Below are 22,613 nucleotides of genomic sequence, written 5' to 3' on the forward strand. Positions count from 1 at the left end.
CTTGGTATTTGCTAAGGAAAAAAATACAGTCAAACATTCACCAAGAAAGCTAGGGGGAGATCCACCAGCTGGAACGAAGATGTAATTGTGATTTAGTAGCAGCATACCTCTCAAATTTCCAGATTTTCATAGAATGTCCAGATTTTTGCCTCGTATTTTTGGTCTGTTCCTTAAAATATTGTGGTTTTCTGGAAAATCACTGGGATGATCTGAGGACTGAAATCACTACATAATGATGTTTTCATAGCAATGTTCAGACTATTCCTTCGGACAGATGTTTTCATAGCAATGCTCGGGTCTATATTATAACATCGAAAACTACAAAGATCGAATGTTATAATATAGAACCCTAAACATCGAAATCCACAAACAACGAACAGTCAGAATAGCGATTTTTTTTCCAAGGGAAAAAAATCGCTATTCCGAGAAACATACACACAACACAAACAAACATAAAAAACAGCAATCCACACGCATACACTTAAAATCCTACACCTAAACCTAAACTAAACTTTACATACACTACTAGCTATCCACTTACCTTAACCCGACCCTATCCCTAAGGTCTGTCACTATCGCACACTCACCTCACCCGCGCCCTAACCCTAACTCACCTAACACGCCCCAGCCCTAACCTACACACAACCGCACACTTGCCTGACCCGCTCCCTAACCCTAACTCAGCTAAACCGCCCCCTAACCCTAACCTACACACAATCACACACTTACCTGAACCCGACCCGTAATGCTCCAACATATCGAACGCTGAAAACAGCGAAGCCACAGAAACAGCCCACCAAATTCTTTCCCTGGGAAAGAATTTGGTGTCCTGCTCCTTCGCTGTTTTCAGCTTTCGACAAAACCGGTTCGATATTATAACATTCAAACTTTATAAAATTCGATGTTATAATATAGATCCCAATGCTCAGAGTATTCCTTTGGACAGATGTTTTCATAGCAATGCTCAGAGTATTCCTTCGGACAGATGTTTTCATAGCAATGCTCAGAGTTAGGAAGGATTGAATGGACTGCTTTCCAAATCATCCAAAGACAAAGACAGAACTACTACATTTGGGTATCAGAATCTGAGGCACAGGTTATAAGCCTGACTGATGTAAGGACATATTTTTATTGTTATGCAGGGTGTGCACTGTATTTCTCTTGCATAATTTTCCAAAAAAATATTAAACTCCATCTTTGGAAGGCTGTTATTTGTAAACGTGGGATGCTGTGTGTGATGTTGTAAAACAAACTGTATGAGTATGTCTTATAACAGAGCAGTCTAAGTAAAACTTAGATCTTTGAATTGCTTCCTAAGTTTGATGCACAATCACCTATGCTTTTTTCCCATGTCCCACTGATACGTAACGTTTCACTATAGCTTGTACTCTGTCACTCTTTGTGTAGTGAATTACAAGGCTCACCAACACTTGTATTGTGTGGTTTTGTTTTCAGCATACACATTCCCAGACATCTGGAGTTCTGAATACTGCTACTATCATTCGTTGGGGTGTACCACCCTAGAACAGCACATCATGCTTTATAGCCCCATAACCCTCACATCCCAGAGAGAGCATGTGGCCCATCTACTTCTTTTTTTACTTTAGTGGTGACCAGAAACTGCTGCCTAACTTCTACCCACCTACCTGCTGATCATTGCCAATAGTTCCATTCCATCACCCTGCCAGAAGCCAGTACAATGAACAGCAGCTCAATAAAGCAGTAATCATTGTGCCATCCTTGGGCTAGTGTCCACTGAAGGCCTCAACCCTTACTGTATCCTTCTGGAAATCAAAAGCTGTCAACATTACCCACTGAATCACAGAGGGAATTAAGCAAGCAATAACACCTAACAGTGCACATGTTAAAGGGAAATGGACAATAGAATTGAATGACTCCACCCCTGGAAATTATATTATTTCTCTGCAGTGCTCACTCTGGAGGACATTACCACATTTAGAAAATGGGCTACCTGTTAAATTGTTTTGTATTTGTTTCATTATCAGTAAATAAATATTTTTTATATTTTTGATGTGAAGTAGTTTTCCCTGCCTTATGTCACAGGATGTCTAAATTGTTGCTGGAGGAAGATGAATATAAACTATATAAATATTTAATAACTTATACACATACACATACACATACTCAAAGAGGTATGGTTTGTCATACATATGCAGAAAGTCAGGTGCGCGCACACACACACACACACACACACACACACACACACACACACACACACACACACACACACACACGTTCAAAAGTTCATAGGAAAGTACTAGGTAATCAGACTACTGCAGGCCATTACAAACCCAGCCAAAAAACCCTATTCAAAAGGTTCTGCCAGCCTCAGGGAGGGCAAGACAAGATATACCTGGGGAGAATTTGAAGGTGTCCATATAAGTATCTAGGTTTACCATGAATGTGGCAAGGGGGTTTCTCTGCTTAACACGTAGAGGAAGCTCATTTCAGAGCTGGGGAACATTGTGCAATATGAAACTGTCATGCCAATGTGCATTTTTTAGTAGTTGATGACAACTTAGTTCATTTAACCACGTATTTCAGGTACCATTTGTTCTGTGAAGGAATAGGAGGTCAAAGAGGGTTGAATCTTTCATGGCTCAAAAGGCTAGACACAGATCTCCATGGAGGGATTAAGTACAGAGAGCTGGATGTCAATCTGTCCTGATAACATTTTGAAACCACTGTCCTTTTAGTTATGAATCTCTGATGCCTCTCAGGTTGAATGATATGTTTAAATAAATACATCACAAAAGGTACATTACATTCTATAGTGGGTCTGATATGATATCAGAAAAAATAAATCAAGACTTCATTGTATCTAGTGGAGATATCTTTGGAAATTAGACAAGGCAATCAGAGGATATTCTGTATAACTGAGTAGACATTATGGTTAAATGATAAGGAATTATTAACAAGAATGCCTAGATCCCATATGACAGTGTCTGACTGGAGGGGTGTGTCACCTATATGGCACGTGAAAATGTCTTGTTTAACCATATGAACTATGCTACATTTTTTCTCATTTAATTTGAGTCTGTTGTCATTGCACTAATTGTTAACATGGACTAACCCATGTTGGAGCAATTCTGAGTCAGTGGAAGATCAAATAACAACACCCAATGTACACCTGTCTGCAAACTTAGGTAACCATAAGCCAGGAGTGTTTGCCTGAAGGTCTGAGAAACAGATGACGTATAGGAGAAAGCCTAACACTGAGCCTGTGGTACACAACTGGGCAATTTGTTGCTCTCAGAAGTGGCACCTATGACTCTAACCATGTGGATTCTTTCAGGCAACCTATTATCTATCCATTCCACAACATATGGATTTATATTCAGATTTATAATTCTATTAATAATATCATCATGGGGAATAGTGTCAAAGGCCTAGGCCAGGTCCACATATGCTATATGTACTGCATAACTACTATCCACTATTTCAATTACTTTTTCAAAGAAATTAATGAGATTAAAGTGGCAGGACCTTCCTTTGACAAATCTAAATTGATGATGGAGCAGGGTTAAGAGATTTTCAATGTCCATATTAATGAGTTCCATACCTCTCAACTATACAGATTTTGGCATGATGTCCAGATTTTTGCCTCATATTTTTGGTCCGTTTTTCAAAAAAAGTGTGGCTTTCTGGCAAATTAGCTGCAAATCATTAAAGATTAAAGTTAAAAAATAATGACAGACATTTGTTTCAGACTTCATATAATTCAGAAAATCCATGCTAATGTCAAACCTGTGAGTCTATTAGCTTTCTGAGTTTGTAAGAGCAATATTTAAAAACTGTTCCTGTTGTTGGGCCTTTGTCCCACTTTTATTTATGGCTTTGTCCATATTTCTTGTGCTAAGAGGTTGGCAGGTATGATGAGTTCTGAGATAATATGCACCACAGCTTTACATATGAGTTTATTGACACTAATGGGAATAAAGTTCCCATGGTCTGTGGTTAGGCCACTCTTCTGTAATGATATTTCAGTGGCTGTTTTCCAAGCTTCAGGAATGTAACCAATGGAAAGGCTTCAATTACAGATGTTAAGTAAGGGCTCAGACAGGCCATATTAGACACTGATAATCAAGCAATCTGCTATATTATCAGGGTCCATGGATGAGGTGTTCTTAGCATTTGAGAGGTCTGGGAAAGCACACACACACATAATACAGAGACATGGGTACACAGAGATGAGGAGGCACAGAGACACATACACTCAGACACATATGCATAGACCCCCCCCAACACACACATACATACACACATACACACACACACACACACACACACACACACACACACACACACACACACACACACACACAAACACATACATACATACATACATGCAGACATACACACATAAATGTGGCCAGCAGTTACTGTGACTTTCTTGACTATGTACATCTTAGATGTCTTATTTTGATCAAATGAATGAAGAAATACATAAAAAATCAGAAATATATGCTGCAAAGCATTACAACTCCTCCTATATGTTCATACATGTTTGTGTACATGCCTTTGTAACTACTTTTGCTGCAATAACTTATGATAGTTATGTTTATTTATTTGTTTTTTTTTCCTCACTGATTACATGTACTTATGAGCTACCGTTAGTGAAGAGAAAGGGATTAGAAGGTTCTTTTAATGAGTATGGTGGCTGTTTTTTGTTTTTATTATGTGCTTCACTGAGGTTCATACCTATCAACTGTCCAGATTTTTGTTCATATTTTTGGTCTGTTGCTCATAACATTGCAGTTCTCTAACAAATCATTGGCTAATCATTGAGAATGGAAGTCACAAAATAATAACAGGCGTCTGAGTTTCAGACTTTATACCCTTCAGAAAAGTCATGCTAATGGAAAACCTATTATTCTATCAACTTACTAAGCTTGTAAGAATAATGTTTAAAAATGTTACCTATTTTTGGGCCTTCGTCCCCCCATTATTCATGGCTTTGAACAGAGTTCTTGTTCTAAGAGGATGAGAGGTATCAGCTCTTTTAGAAATTCTTCATCCACGCTATACATCCAGTAGGGTACGCTGATCTGACTGTAATTTGTAAGTTGCTTCAGTATGATTCTTCAAGTGCCTTACCCAGGAGACTAAGAAAAGAAATTGGCCTGAATTCTTCTGATAGGGTATGATTGTATTATACAATTATGGTCCTTTGTGAAGCAATATAATTACAGAGCCCTTTCAAATAGCTGGTACCTTTTTTCTCTAATAACATTTATTAATACTGTTACTGGAAAATCTGTAATGTCTGCCACCATTTTTAGGAATTATGTAGGTGGTTCATCTGTAGAATGTGATCAGGACTCATTTGACTTATGTGGAAGTTATTCATCTTATTTTGACTGCCAGTGCACAGTTCCAAGACAGTGAGCATAGGAAGACAAGGATCACTTAGTGGGTTTTGAGTTACACTGGAAGCAGGTAAACATTTGATGAAATGGCCATGAAAACATTGAGCAATAAATGTTGGGGTTAATCTGGCATGGGGTTGTGTGGTGTGGGGTCCTTATATGTGAGAAGCTGATGAATGCAAACCCCATAGTTCTTGAGTGAGTTGGTTGTGGAGTTTGCACTGTTTGAAAATAGTCCATTTTTGTTTTGACAATTTCATGAATGCATGTTCTTGCTTCACAGAACCTTAGTTAATCGGTAGCAGTTTGCAAGCACCTTATAGTTTTCTTGTTTGTTCCAACAGAACGCAAATTCCACAGTTGTGAAAATTAAACAAAAGTTGCAGTACTGAATTTACCCTTGAATCTCTGGTTAAATGGGTTAACCAGCCTCACACCCCATGCTACCCCTAACTGCAAAATGGTCCTTTCTCACTAAAACCCATTCCAACCAGCTACATCAAAAAATTTCTTATCAAACTTCAACCATGTTCCCCTTCAGCTGACAACCTGCCTCCTCTCTTCCTAAAAGCTGCTGCTGACTCCATATCATATCCTGTTTCCATCCTCATAAACCAATCAATTAGTGAATCCACCGTTCCTCCCCTCTGAAAAAGTTCCACACTATACCAATCCACAAAGGTGGAAATTCTGTTGATCTCTCTAATTATCAACTTATTGCCATATTCTCTCCCCTCTCCACAATTCTTGATCAAGGTGTTTATAAACAAATCTCAGCTTATCTTACTTGTTGCTAAAGGGGAGGCTCAGTGTGAGACATGTAACTATGCATTAGCAGGCAATCCTATGCAAATGAGGGGAAGGATAGTGAATCCCAGTTCACCCCAGCATGTGAGTCAGGACCCAACAGTGTAAGAGTAGGAATAGCTTGGTACAAGCCTAGGAGGTAGGTGACATCATGGGGGTGTGTGTCAGGCATACTGTAAATGGATTGGAGCCCTGTGGCTCGGGTTAGCTCCCAGCTTAGCACAGCTAAGCTATGGGGTGTGTCTAAACCTGCCTAGCACTCTTTACAAAGCCAAAGCGGGTATGCACGCTGCGCACCAGGTTTTACAGGAAGAAAAAAGAAGTTAAACCAGGAAATAACAGCACTGTGCACATTTGAGCACTCTCTTTGCGCGGCGCGCACACGGGCTTAAACAGGGAGGCAATGGGAAGGGAAAACAGCAGTAGGAAGGTAATCAAGGAGAACTAGCTTAGCTGGCAGGTGAAATGTATCAGAATCAGCCAATTACACAGGCAGCAGACCAGCCCAGCCCAGAACACAGCTATAAACTAAGCAAACATTTTCCTCTTTGGTTTTTCCCACACTTTACACCACTGGTGTATACAAGCAGGGAAATTTTAACAAACAAACCTACAAAATGAGAAGGGCTGCAGCAGGCAACATAGAATAACATGTGCAAGAGGCTGAGGGTGGTGAGGATGTGAATGCTGCCGAACAACCCACAGTGAGGCGACGGAGAAGAGTGTACAGACCCAGGGTAACCTACCAGGGGCTACATGAGCTGGAGATAGTGGAGTGCTATAGGGTGGACAGAGACCTCTTACAGCAAATTGTTGAGCTGTGCTGGCCACACCTGACACACCAAACTGACCGAGGGGAACCCATCCCAGTGGATACCAAGGTATGTGTAGGCCTAGGTATACTAGCCACAGGTACCTCCCAAAGCAAAACAGGGGATATCATGGGGATCTCACAGGCATCAGCATCCAGAGTATTCCACCAGTTCCTGGATACCATGTCAGCACATGCCAGTGAGCACATATATTTCCTCAACACCCGTGAGGTGTTGATCAGCAATATGTGTCTCTTCCACCAAATAGCAGAATACCCTGGGGTAGTGGGTGCTATAGACTGCACGCACATATGTATCAAAGCACCACCCGGTGAGCAGGGTAGGGCCTACATCAACTGCAGTGGCATCCCCTCCATCAACTGCCAGGTCATATGTGATGCCCAGGGCATTATAATGAATATGTGTGCTGGCTGCCCTGGGAGCTATGCCGATTCCCACATATGGCATCTGATGTAGCTGTACCAGAGATTTGCCAATGGTGACATCCCCTATGGTCACCTAGTGGGTGATGCTGGGTACACACTGGAGCCGTGGCTGATGACACCCATCAGAAATGCACACACACCTGAACAACAATGCCATAATGAGGCACAAGCACAGGCCAGACATATAATACAGTGTGTGTTTGGGATTCTCAGGTCATGGTTCTGGTGTCTGGACACATCCGATGGAGTCTTGCAGTATTCACCAGCTACATGTACCCAAATTGCTATGGTATGTGCTATGCTACACAATATGATCCTGCAGAAACAGCTGCAACAGGAAGACCATGGAGCAGGGCCACACAGCCCCCCACCAATGTCAAGGCCTGTACAGGCAAAGAGTGACCCGGAGGAGGAACAACCTGAGCTTGCCCCAGTAGACAGATGGAGGCGTGCCCAGTATGTAGTGGCTGTGGCAAAGAGGCAATGCATAGCACATGCAGTGGCACAGTAGGGACCTAGGGAATGACGTCTCTCTCTGACTCACACATACAGTAAAGGGGATGCCAAACATGACACTACCTGTGCTCAACCATGTATAGGGAGTGTACTATGTGCATCTGACATAGGCAGCCCTCCAGCAACATCCACAAGTCTGGCACACCTTCAAGGTAAGTCAATCAACCTACCAACTACCAAATAGAGTAGAAGGTGTCGTTACCTGTAGCTATGGCATGGATGTGAGCATGCAAGGGAATTGGATGGCTGAATGTTATGGCAGCAGACAGTAGACACCCATAGTGGCACTATGACATCTGTAACACCTAATGGAGTCATCATAGTAGCCAGTACTACAAAGGGTGACAAAACCCATTGCAGGAAATGTTCTGAGTGACATGTATGTCCATATGACCCACACATGCCAGTCAGGATGGTTCACATACCCAACAACAGTCTCAGCCAGCAGGACAAGTGTAGACAAACCCAAACAGAGCCTGTGCCATGGCCCCTGAATGATGGCTATGGTTAACCTCCCCCCGAGGCCTACACAGACAAACCACAGCAGGGCAGGCAGTGAGATGTTAGTTCTGAAGGGTAGGAAGTCAGAGAATAATATGTAGGGCAACCAATGCCACGATCTGTTGTATGCCTCTAGTCAGCATGATAATTAGCAATACAGAATGAATTGGAGTACCTGACATACCAGTACGGTCATAGCAAATGTGTACAAGTGTCACATGTGCCTCCCACATCCTACATAGTAATGTAATAACAGTCAGGTGTGCCCCCCGACCCTGTGCAGAAATGTAGAAATAGACAGGTGTGCCCCCCATCCTACATAGTAATGTAATAACAGTCAGGTGTGCCTCCCCCAATCCTGTGTAGAAATGTAGCAATAGTCAGGTGTGCCCCCCCATCATACATAGTAATGTAATAACAGTCAGGTGTGCCCCCCCAATCCTGTGTAGAAATGTAGTAATAGTCAGGTGTGCCCCCATCTGACATAGTAATGTAATAACAGTCAGGTGTGCCCCCACCAATCCTGTGTAGAAATGTAGAAATAGTCAGGTGTGCTCCCCCATCCTACATAGTAATGTAATAACAGTCAGGTGTGCCCCACCAATCCTGTGTAGAAATGTAGAAATAGTCAGTTGTGCCCCCCCAATCCTGTGTAGAAATGTAGAAATAGTCAGGTGTGTCCCCCATCCTACATAGTAATGTAATAACAGTCAGGAGTGCCCCCCAATCCTGCGTAGAAATATAGTATTAAGGGTCCCTTTTGAATGGTCGACATTTCACAATATCGACATTCATATGGCCGAGACCATATGATCAACATTTGAAATGTCGACCATGGGGAACCGGCATCTCCCTACAGTGCAGAATGGAAACATTTCCACTTTCGCACTGTAGTGTAATCTCGTTGTTGGTATATTTAAGTTCCGGGGGGTAGAGTGGGCAGAGCTTTGCCCCCCTGCTAGCAGCATTAAGGTAAGTTTTTTTTTTATATATTCTGCTTGTATGGTTGACATTTCAAATGTTGATCATATGGTCTTGGCGATATAAATTTCGACATTGTGAAATGTCGAACATATCAAGTAGGCCCAGTAATAGTTAGGTGTGCCCCCCATCCTACATAGTAATGTAATAACAGCCAGATGTGCCCCCCAATCCTGTGTAGAAATGTATAAATAGTCAGGTGGGCCCCCCACTCCTGTGTAGAAATGTAATAACAGTCAGGTGTGCCCCTCAATCCTAAGTAGAAATGTAGAAATAGTCAGGTGTGCCCCCCCCCCAATCCTGTGTAGAAATGTAGACATAGTCAGGAGTGCCCCCCATCCTACATAGTAATATAATAACAGGTGTGCCCCCCCCAATCCTGTGTAGAAATGTAGAAACACTCAGGTGTGACCCCCCCCTGCTATGCAGACATGTAGTAACAGTCAAAGCCAAAAGATCGATGGATACCCTGCAGAGACAGCATGCTACCTTTCGGTGTACAACATAAAGGTCAGCACTGCAGCACAAACTACCTGGACATGATCCGCACATTCAATACAGAAGGCCATACTGGGCATGATCACACACTTAGAGAAACGAAGGCAATGTCAGTCAACAACATACTGAAAGGTCATACTGGGCATGCTCACACACAAACACATGAAGGCCATGTCTGCAAACACCAATGAACCAGACATATCTGGCAGTTGCAGTTATTAGTGCAGACACTCGTCAGTATGCACCACTCAGGCCTTGCACACACAGTGGATAGGAATACAGACATATATGTCAGGACGACACACTATAATAAGCCAAAGGTAGATGTACATAGATGTGTGGAAGACAGTGACTCTGACAAGGAGCCATCCAGGCCTGTCCCACCCAGCACACAGCCAAAGGGCCCCAAACACATGAAGTGCAGATGTCACTCACTATAAACTTGTTAGGTAGGAGTTCTAACCCCAAAATTGGCAAGTATGAGTGTGTGTCTGTGTGCGTGTCTATCTGTCTCTGACTGTGTAGAGAGCAATTCTTTTTAGGGTACTCACACTCCCTACAACTCATATACTTAACTTTGGCAAGGCTGCTGATGTCACCCACCTAGAAATACACCTCTGGGAAGGTTGTAGCCCAGTAATCTCCGTAGCACATCCTGCAACTGCGTACTGCTGTAGTGTGATAAAGTAGTTAGGCAGGTGTTCTAATCCCAGACATGGCAAGTGTGTGTGTGTCTGTCTGACTGACCCTGTCTGTGTAGAGAGCAATGCTTTTTAGGGTACTCACACTCCTTACAATTCATATACTCAGCTTTGGCAAGGCTGCTGACCCACCTAGAAATACACCTCTGGTAAGGTTGTAGCACAGTAATCTCCGTAACGCATCCTGTAACTGTGTACTGCTGTAATGTGATAAAGTAGTTAGATATGTGTTCTAATCCCAGACATGGCAAGTGTGTGAGTGTGCCTGTAACTGCGTAGTGTGATGAAGTAGTTAGGTAGGTGTTCTAATTCCAAACATAGCTAGTGTGTGTGTGTGTGTGTGTGTGTGTGTGTGTGTGTGTGTGTGTGTGTGTGTGTGTGTGTGTGTCTACTGATGTAGTGTGATAAAGTAGTTAAGTTGGTGCTCTAATCCCAGACATGGCAAGTGTGTGAGTGTCTCTGACTGTGTAGAGAGCAATGCTCTTTAGGGTACTTACATTGTCAAGGCTGCTGATGTCACCCAGCTAGGGAAGGTTGTAGCTCAGTAAGCTCCGTTGTGTGTCCTGTAACTGCGTAGTGCTGCTGTAGTGTAATAAACTAGTTAGGTAGGTGTTCTAATCCCAGACATGGCAAGTGTGTGTGTGTGTCTGTCTGACCCAGTCTGTGTAGAGAGCAATGCTTTTGAGAGTAGTCACACTCCTTACAATTCATATACTCAACTTTGGCAAGGCTGCTGATGTTACCCACCTAGAAATACACCTCTGGGAAGGTTGTAGCCCAGTAATGTCTGTAGTGCATCCTGTAACTGCATACTGCTGTAGTGTAATAAAGTAGTTAGGTAGGTGCTCTAATCCAAGACATGGCAAGTGTGCGTGCGTGTGCATGTGTTCGCATGCGTATGTGTGCATGTGTGTGTGTGTGTGCATGTGTGTGAGTGCGCGTGTGTGTGTGTGCGTGTGTGCGTGTGTGCGTGTGTGCGTGTGTGTGTGTGTGTGTGTGTGTGTGGGTGTGTGTGTGTGTCTGACCCTGTCTGTGTAGAGAGCAATGCTTTTAAGGGTACTCACACTCCTTACAATTCATATACTCAACTTTGGCAAGGCTGCTGATGTCACCCATCTAGAAATACACCTCTGGGAAGGTTGTAACCCAGTAATCTCCCTAGCACATCCTGTGACTATGTACTGATGTAGTGTGATGAAGTAGTTAGGCAGGTGTTCTAATCCTAGACATGGCAAGTGTGTGTGTGTGTGTGTGTGTGTGTGTGTGTGTGTGTGTGTGTGTGTGTGTGTGTGTGTGTGTGTGTGTGTGTGTGTGTGTGTGTGTATGACCCTGTCTATGTAGAGAACAATGCTTTTTAGGGTACTCAAACTCCTTACAATTCATATACTCAACTTTGGCAAGGCTGCTGATGTCACCCACCTAGAAATACACCTCTGGGAAGGTTGTAGCCCAGTAATCTCCATAGCGTGTGCCATAACTGTGTACTGCTGAAGTGTGATTTAGAACTGTGGTAGGGTTCCATCCCCGCCCATGGCAGTTCTGGATGTTTTGTGTGTGTTTCAATGTCTGTGTACAGAGCAATGCATTATAGGCTAGTCAGACTCAGTACATTTCAAATGGTCTACTTTGGCAATCCTGCTGATGTCATTCATTGTGAAATACACCTTTGGGAAGGTGTTCTCCAGTAATCCCTGTGGTGCATCCTATAACAGCTCCATGCTGTAGTGTGATATAGACCTCTGTTAGGGGTTCTATACCCACACACGTCGGTTGTGGATGTTCTGTGTGTGTGTCGCTGTCTGTGTAGGGAGCTATGCATTTTAGGCTAGTCACACTCACTGCAGTTCAAATGGCCTACTTTGGCAATCCTGCTGATGTCATCCAATGTGATATACACCTTTGGGGAAGGAGTACTCCAGTAATCTCCATGGTGCGTACTATAACTGTGTAGTGTAATAAACTAGTTAGGTAGGGGTTCTCCTCCCAGGCATGACAGGTGTATGTGTGTGTGTGTGTGTGTGTGTGTGTGTGTGTGTGTGTGTGTGTGTGTGTGTGTGTGTGTGTGTGTGTGTGTGTGTGTGTGTGTGTGTGTGTGTGTGTGTGTGTGTGTGTGTGTGTGTGTGTGTGTGTGTGTGTGTTTGTAACTCATATCCTGTGTGGAGGTCGGTGTGAATGTGTGACACCTGTGGCCAATGTGGAGCGGGTTTTGCATATTTCTTATATGGGTGTCCTACTATATATCACAATGTCCACCATACAGGGATAAAAGTTGTGAAATAGCTGACAGGCTGGGATGCAAAGCCATACCCATATATGTTACAGCAAGGCCAGGCAATCACAGTTAGCAATCCGAGTATTACCCAGAGCACACTCTCAATCCATATCTCATACACACAAATATGCCTAGGCAACAACCAATATGTGGGTAGTACACTGCATATCGGCCACTGATAGTAACTATGGGGTGATAGCAGTGGGCTACAGAGGGCATGGCACCCTGTTCATCTGATCAATATGCACATACATGCAGACAGTGCACCTTCCCCATGTTCCTCAATGAACACCTGCAACTCCTGTGGTGCCATCACATGTAACCCACAAAGGACATACCATGCCTGACAACATGCCCTGTATTGGCAGATGCCACTGACACCAGGGAATGCCGTTAGCATGCTATCATTGTAGGTGCAGGGTAAACCTGCTGCCCATTACCAGTTCCTGTCACAGGTGGGCAAGACTGGTGCATCTGATGATAATCTGTGTTCACAACATGGGCCAGACACCCCAAGTACAGTTCCACATGTCACTGTACATGCATGTGGGAGGTGTGCACATTCCAGACACCGTCCATGTCATGGACTAAGGAACACATACATGGCAAGTGATGCACAGCATTGGCTACACATAATAGTCACCCAGGTGACTGGATGGGGGATACAATACCCACCTGTGCGGGCAAATGCAGACACTACAGGCCTGAGCCACAATGCAGACCATTGTTATGTGGCTGGATGCCAAGGTATACCTATTGCCTAGCCTTGTACAGCTGTCTGGCACAGTCGACCACCACACATCCATGCAGACATGGACCCATGCATGTCAGTACTGGCACCTTGTGTGTTTGTGCTTGTGTTGTATGGTGCGTATGTTCACATCCACACTCCCTACAACCCCCATGGGCATACTGTAGTATGCTGTCTGATGTCAGACACCTCCCCATACCCTTTACCCATACAACCCCTCTATGACCCATGTGGTGCATGTGATATCTGCACAGTGATGTGTTGTGTCAATCCCACTACTGATGAGTTGTAATCCTGGCCCTGCCAAGTGTGTCAATGTGTGCGTCCCTGTGAGAGTGTGGCTGTGTTGATGCTGGCACCTGTTCATGCAGACAGGCATGTGTACATCACCTTCCATATAGCTACCATATCCCTGTTGCAAATGTCATTCACCATCACATATATGTTCTGAGGGCTCCACAACACTGTTAGAATACAAGGACCATAGTAATAATCCCAAGGGGGATTACATTAGGCTCATTACTACCCTGGGCAAGAATCATCAAATTGTTAGGAAGTTATTAACAATAATTGGAACATCTTACTAGCCAATGATTATCTTCGGGGGATCCGGGGAAATCAATGCTCATTTTCATACAGGAGAGGCAAAACATTGGGAACTCTATTTTCTCATTACAAACAGAAGGAAAGTGGAGGGGCTAAGTACAAACAGCTTACCATTACAGGGGATGAATTATTGGGAACGTTCCCATGTGGACATTGTACTTCATGTACTCAAGTCAATAAGCTCAAACAATTCACCAGTTCCAACACTAGTAAGGTGTATGATGTCAGAATCTTTGGTAATTGTTCAACCAGTTGGGTAATATATTTGGTGACCTGTCAATGTAGTTTATTTTATGTGGGTAAAACCTCACGTTCATTGAGAATAAGGATTGGGGAACATCGAAGTGATATTCGCAACAAAAAATTGTCTAATGCTTTATATCAACACACTATTAAACATCCAACTGCCAAATTTATGTTCACCATTATAGATAAAATCACTGGAAATAGACATAACCAACAGGGATGGCAAAGTATACTCAGTCACAAAGAAAAATACTGGATTATACACCTTGGAGCATTATTTCCACCAGGACTCAATGACCATCTATGACCAATTAATACATTCTCATGTCATAACATCCCCTTTCCACTTATTTAAGACAGACGGAGTTGTAGAGTCACATTGTTCATCTTTTTACACCTTTATATAAGCATTTTGTCAAATGCATCATTATATTTTCCTTTTTGGTTGTAATATTAGAACTGCATTTGCAAACAACCATTTGTATCTTATGCTGATATTGTATACCTGGATAAGTAGTTACTCCAACTAGTATCCCTATGTGATCATTTTCATGTTAATACATGATTAATATGTTATTATTAAGATTTAGAGTATATACCTATGCGGCCATTTATGTATATCTATATATATTTGTTACTTACACCTACAGAATAAGTATGGTTTATACACATGCTGGGTATATAGCTCCATTCCTATTGGTTAAGGGCTATATAAATGCATGACTGGGCTGCTGGTAAAATGTCTTGTTACTACTCACTGAAGAAGGCGAAAGCCGAAACTAGTCTGAGCTGAGTACATTATTTTTCGTTTGGGGCATTATTTGTCCTGTTCGATGTTTACCTCAAAATAAAAGGTGGATCTATCTATGCTGGCCTTTTGGTGTGTTTTTCTCCACAACAGGTAACCCATGTGGCGCATCCAATAACTACATAGAACTGTGATAGCACTACATAGTTTTCAGGGGTTTGATACCATGTGCTGGTAGGTGTGTGACACAAACATGCCTAAGTTTTACTCTCCCACCCCTCCCTGACATGTCTTTGCCTCTGTCTGCTTCACCCACTCCCTCTCTGGTGGATGTGAAGACCTACACCTGCTTTGTTTAGGCAGCAGCATGTGTATTTTAAGTGGTGTACATGATCAGCTGATGTCCTCTGCACGAATTGCAGCCCTCCCCTAGCTGATTGCATGTGGAACAGCTGTGGTAACATTCCCATAGCCAATTGCATGGAAACACACTCCAATATCTTGGAACATCATGTTGGTGTTGGCCCTTTTCATTCACTGTGAGCAGGAACTAGATCTGTTATTTGGCAAACAGCATCTCAGATGGACTGGGGATTTACCTCTAACAACATACACTGTGGAAACAGGGTAGCACACAGGGGGGGGGATGCGCCTGACCTGACTACAGAATGTAAGCGCTGCTATACTGCATTTGGAGTAATGTTGGTTTAACAGTGTGTGTGTGCGGATATGGCTGTCTTACATGTCTCAATACCTGCCATGTCAGTTCCATGTTTATGAGGAATCCCCATCTGCAGGGTCATCTGCAGACTGGGCAGTGTGCTGTGCCTTTGGCTTCATGTGTTACCCACAGAACATCTATCTGTGGACTGCAGAAGGTAGTGTGAGGATTGCAGTCTGTAGATGGTGAAAGCCATGACAGTTGCTGACTTCATATCCCTCATAGGACATATGTTGCAACAAAACCCGTTACAACAGTAACTGTATGAAGTTATCACAGCAATATGTCAATATTGGCCCTGTGTAGGTGCTTACAGCCACAACTCTGTCAACCTTTGAACATATGTAGTGCATGAAGTGGTGCATATGTGCTGTACACCATAATTAGTGTCATCATATCTGATAACAAGCCAGTGAGATATCAGACTGCTGCACATGTTATGTACAGTAGGGGTTATATTTCATGACATAACCTGGACATTCTGTGAATGTTTGTACAGTATTGAGGTCTGTGTACTTATGGTTAATATCAACAGTGTTAATATGTACCCTAGTCTGTGTACAGACTGTGGTAGATGTCATTGTTCTAGTTCCTGTCCTATCTGATGTTACATGCTGCTCCACTGTATGGTACCGTATTGGCGTACATGTTTGTAGGGTCATACACACATGTGCCATACCACAGACAGCCATCAGACCAAACTGTGTAGCAGCCCAGTATATGTAGGGTCAGTCTGTGAGTGACACATATGAGGATGGTGTTGAACAGATAGTCCATATACTGTAATATTATGCTAGCTTAACATATGTGGTTGTTGCTGTGTTCACATTGGTTGTGGTTATGCACTTTCATACATTCACACAGTTGTATCTTATCTTCTGCTGTGACATGCCTGTAGAGCCTGCTATATATGCAGGTACATGTGCATTCCCCCATAGAAGATGTTGTCCAGTGTTGACCCAGTCCACCTGTAGCCTGCACAAGTGCATTGTTACATGCCTAGCTTCTTACTGTACTTACCCAGTGAGATGTCATGTGCAGATACTTGCCAGGTGTACCGCTGCCGGGCCTCCCTTAACAGTCATGCATGTCAGACAGAGCAGTGGGATGCTGTAGAGATGTATGTCAATATCTAGTGGGTAGTATATGGCCATGGCACCCCTGTACCAGCGGTTATTATGTGTCAGGCTAGACAGGGGTGGGTGAATGCATAACCTATGGTGGCAAATGTATACCAGTTGTTATGTGTTATACCCATCTACATGGCTGTGTTATACCCATCTGCATGGCTGTCTGCATCCATATTGTCAGGCATGGTACACACGCTGTGCACTAAGGGGTTATGTGGACTTACAGAGTGCATCATAATGTCCACATATATTGGCCAATATCTCTGCTGCAGTCCACAAGGGCATTACGTGCTAGCATTGGTACTTTACTATGATGTCCTTCGGATGTCTGTCAGTAGCCAGTGGCACACATGCTATAAGCAGATGTGACCTCCCACACACACCATGTCTGTCAAGACAATCCCAATGACAGTAGCAATAGTCTACTAATATACCTGCTATACATACCTGACATCCCCTTGCACTATGACTTTGGGACTATAGAGGCTGGGGTAGGTCTACACTCCATGTCCAGGACATATGGTGGAAATATATGTACATATAATTATCCAGATAGCCATATACATATATATATATATATATATATATATATATATATATATGATTACACATGTGTAGTACTTCCAATTACCACTGTCATGGCAACCACCTACTATAAATCCCTACATCATGTGGGCATGGTCCCTTTAAATTTCCTGTGTGATGGACATCCTTCCTGTGTGTGGGCATCAGTATTACAGACAGCAGGTAGCAATACCTCTTAAAGGAGAACCGGCACACTCAGGGCAGCCACATATTTGTAGGAGGTTCAGGAACTACAGACAGAGTGTGAGTAGAGTTGTGTTATGCTTTGTATATTACTGGTGTTACAGGGTGTGTGTGTACATACTAGTTTACCTTGGAATGCAGTCTGTCTGCATAGCTCACAACTGTGGGCCTATCCTCTTGCTGGCCAGAGGTATGCCTATCATGTTTTGTCTGTCCACCACACAGGTCCTGCGTCAGCTAATTCACTGGCAGTGTGTGTGTTGAGTACTATCAGTACATGGCTACATCCATTTCTGTTTCTAACCTCAGTTCCCTGACTAAGGGTATGTTGCAGACTGTCCTGTAACACCAGCAACTTGCTTAGTGTATGGCAACAGTTTTCCACATATGTGCCTGTGTTCCAGCCTCTGTCCTCCACCTACATGCAAGGTTTTGCACATATGACATGCTGTTGGGGGTTGTTCTGTAGTGGGCTGTGATTATATCACACTGCCATTGCTGCCATCAGTCCATTGCTGCTGTATCCCCCACACATACGGTGGGGCTGGGGCCGTATACATGTGGGTGTCACCTACACAATACATGTGTGACCTTATGCACTCCAAAGTTGAGTGTATGTAACAGTGGTATATGGCCCTGTGTTATTGAGTCTAGGGGGGGAAGCACCATACATGACCTAGGCTGTTACAAAATGCGGGGGTATCAGGGGTGAGCTGCTTTAAGATATCTGGATGTACAGTACCATATACTTCACCTATATTTACATTACTTACATAAATTGGGTTAATGCAAGCCTACTTCCTCCTGCCATACAGACTGTTATGTTTGCCAGTGTGCTTGTGATGGTGTCAGTTATGCCTTGTTATGTAACAGTTACAACCCATTTGGTCACATGACGTCTTTACCACCTACTGATTTTGTACAGAGTGTAGATAGAGGCTGCTAAACTATACACCTGCATTACATACTGTTGATTGTTTGGTATCCTGCGGCCCAGTCTGTCTTCACTATTGTACAATTTGACGAGCTTGGCCTGGGCAGCAACAGTTGTGAATCTTTCCAGACTATTGAATTAGTATAACTGTTTCACAGTTGCATTCCTCTATCTATATGGATGTCAGTGTCTGAACAGCTATATGACATGGTATTTAGAACTGTAATAGTATACAATTAAAGGTTTTCCATTTCTGCAATCCTGTGTGTGGTGTTTTTCCTATGACCTCTCTGTGGGTATATGTTGTAGTCAACGATTGTCATTTGTATGGGTGGCACATACAGTGTCCAGTTGTTCAGGTGTTAACTGTAGGCATAGTGGCTGTACATATATCTGCGTGTGTATGTCTAGTCACATGTATATATATATATATATATATATATATATATATATATATATATATATATATGTATCTGCGTATCTGTGTCTGTGTCTGTGTTATCTGTATCCTGGGGATGTTGATGGCTTCCACGTTTTACATTTCCTATGGGATGCAGACTGAACTGCATGATATGTTACCAGTCCCAGCCTGACATCATACAGGTGGGATGTAGTACTGTTAACATCTTGTGCCCATGTCGTGTCAGGTCCTGGTTATGGGATCTGCAACACTTGGTAGTGTATTGCAGGGTGGACGTGTTTGGCTGTGGGGGGTATGCATATTTGTACAAGACATATAGTGTATGGGGGCCTCTCAACCCCATTAATGGTGCATTTGGACATATGTGTTTTTGTTAATCTGCCCTTGCGATCTACAGATGTATGACCATATATACCTATATAGATATATATATATATATATATATATATATATGCTTACATATATATAACTATGTCCATATATACCTACATAGATATATATCTGCATACACATATGTAGCTTGCTGTGTATATGTAGACATATAGCTGTGTAAGACACATATATGTGTCAATGTAGGCATTTGCATGTATATATGTTCATATACATTAATATATATGTATATATTTTTAGAAATATATCTCTATATATATCTACATATATAGATATGTTGTATCTGTTTAGATAATATATTTACACACATATACATCTACTTGTTGGTATACATTCACTGTACTGTTGTATGACTGAACTGGATGATATGTTTCTGAAAACACAGGATTTATTTATATCTGGCATGGCTTAATGGTGAATCACTTTGTGTATACTGTGCAGGGTCCTGGGTTTGATGGTGAATCACTTTGTGTATGGTGTGCAGGGTCCTGGTTTTGAGCCTTGCAGAGGCTGTTTATTTTGTTGCTGGGCAGAACAAGGGCCATTGGCTACAGAGTGAGTAACGCACTTTTAAGCAGTTGTAAGCGGGTTTGTGCGACGATAAGCACTGCTAACTTCCGGTCACACTTTCTTCTACTCAGTTGGCTTCCATATTGTTTAATCTGTGTAGGCAGTGCTTACTCCCATGCAGATGCACTTAAACACGCTTACTAGTGCTTATATATGCTTACTACTGCTTATTTGTGCTTAACCCTGCTTACTAGTGCCTTATTCATTATGATACTGCCACTACACATGTGCATTTAATGCAGTACTCCAGTTCACATTTAAATGTTATTTAGTAGGTTATACTGCAAAAAAATGTTCATATACAGATTTCACATGGAAAATGGAATATGCTGCAGTGGGACTCGAACGGCGAGTGCTCTGCCCACTACACTATTGCTATACTGCTTCATTTGTATATATCTTCCTTGATATCCTCTTCAACCATTTAAGCTGCATTAACTGTAACTAAGTGATGGGCACACCTGCGCACCTACGGCTAGCTTTAATCAGATTTTTAACAAAAATAAATTTGTATGTCCTGTTGCTGTTGTACACATGGGGGACTGTTGGTGGGGATATGAGGACACCTATGAGCGATCTCACTCATTTCTTAACAGCTTCTGCTATTCTACATTGTAGGGGCATGTTTATTCTGAGAGCTCTGCTCTCAGACATGCCCCCTGCACTCGTACACGCTCCGTGTAAGCCTAGGAGCACGGGCAGTGCGCCTTCATTATTATGCATGGCGCACTGCCATCCTGCTCCTACATGGGCACTTCTGTGCAGGACTAGGCTAGTCCTGCATGGAAGGTTAGTGAATCCAGGGGCTTGTAACAGTCCTGGGTCAAAAAATGTGATATTGTCAGTGATTTAATATTGATGTGCTTTGGCAATACTGCTTTATTTCCAGAAAGTTTGTTTGTAAGTAGTTGCTTAGGCTATAGTCAATGGCACCAGAATATAAATAAGATATTTCACAGAAAATTGTGAAGAGCTAATCTAGTATGGTATTTTTATTGTCTATTTCACTGCCTCTGGCCTGGATCATGATGAGTTGTGAAAAGATACACAAACTAACATGTGATTTTGAAATGGAATGGTCTAAGGAATCCTGTGTCCAGCTGTTGCTAAAATTTCCTAGTAAAATGGTTTCTGATTTTACTTTTTAGCCATTGAGAAAAGAATGTTATCCATCGTGAGAGTTGCTGTACCTGGAGGAATATAGATGGAGCCAGTTAATATATGTATCTGACTGGCACTGATGTTAATATTATTATATAGTTATTCAGAAGACCGACAAGTCACTTGTGGTATATGCGTGTGTGATCACAGGGTTGTCAGTTTGAAGTATGAGGATTATAATTACGATCCTCAGATTAGCAAGAATTAAAGTGCAAATGGAAGAGTACATACTAATGTATTATCCTGGAGTATTGCCCCGACTATGGGGTATAGTGATCTCAGTCATTAGTAATTACAAGTAGTGGGGGTGAGAGGTAGAGCCACTGTCTACATTGAGGAGTGCAGGGATTGAATCCACCCTACAAAACTGCATTAAAGGTATAACACTTTTCAGAATTTGTTGGGTGTTTTTTTTGTATTGCACTTTAATTTCTGAAATGCCAGGACTCATGTTATCAGCTCTCACACTTATCATAATGAGGAATAGTCACAGCTGTGAGCCTGAGCACAGTGAATCTAGAGACCACACATGCTCAAGGTCGGGAGCCTGAGTGCATAGATTGTCATACATAAGTGTGCTAAATGTCACTGCTGTACATTAGGCAGATGTAATCAGTGTGTTACCTGGTATTGCTTACCTCTACAAAACAGTGTAATCCTTCTGGATAACAGCATTATGCATTTTGTTGTCACAACTCCAATTTCTGAGAAGTAAGGTGAGTAGGTAGTGTGTTTATACACAGAGCATGCTGTAAGCACTGGATAGCTACATACTTAGTTATTATGGTGGAGCCATAATCAGGAAATGAAGGTGTTCAGACTGCACAAGACAGACATGCATTATACAGTCAAGCACTTCAAAGTGCAGCTTTCTTTGGTGTGTTCCTGCATGAAGTGTATTAAAAGCACAGAGGAAAATTGTTTGTGGTACTTATATGTTAGCAGCATCCCTTTTTTATTCAAGACACTGCATTATAGTATATTTTTCTGCATTTCTTTGACATTTATTGTAGAAACAAATACATTATTAATTGTGTGAGTGTTGGTGCTTCTTAACACTTGTGTATTTGGAAGTGGTGTATACCTGATACTTTGTATGCTTTCACTTGTATTTTTGGCCAGTGGAAGAGGGATCAAAACTTAACAACTGCAGCACATCTTTTACAGTGTACAGTTATGAACTATGGCACACATGAAATCCTCAGATTTATAGTGCTCTTTATTTTTAACTATGTTCCCCAAG

Source organism: Protopterus annectens, chromosome 3.part0, assembly GCF_019279795.1.
Source record: "Protopterus annectens isolate FY-2018-M chromosome 3.part0, PAN1.0, whole genome shotgun sequence".
Lineage (NCBI taxonomy): Eukaryota > Metazoa > Chordata > Ceratodontiformes > Protopteridae > Protopterus > Protopterus annectens.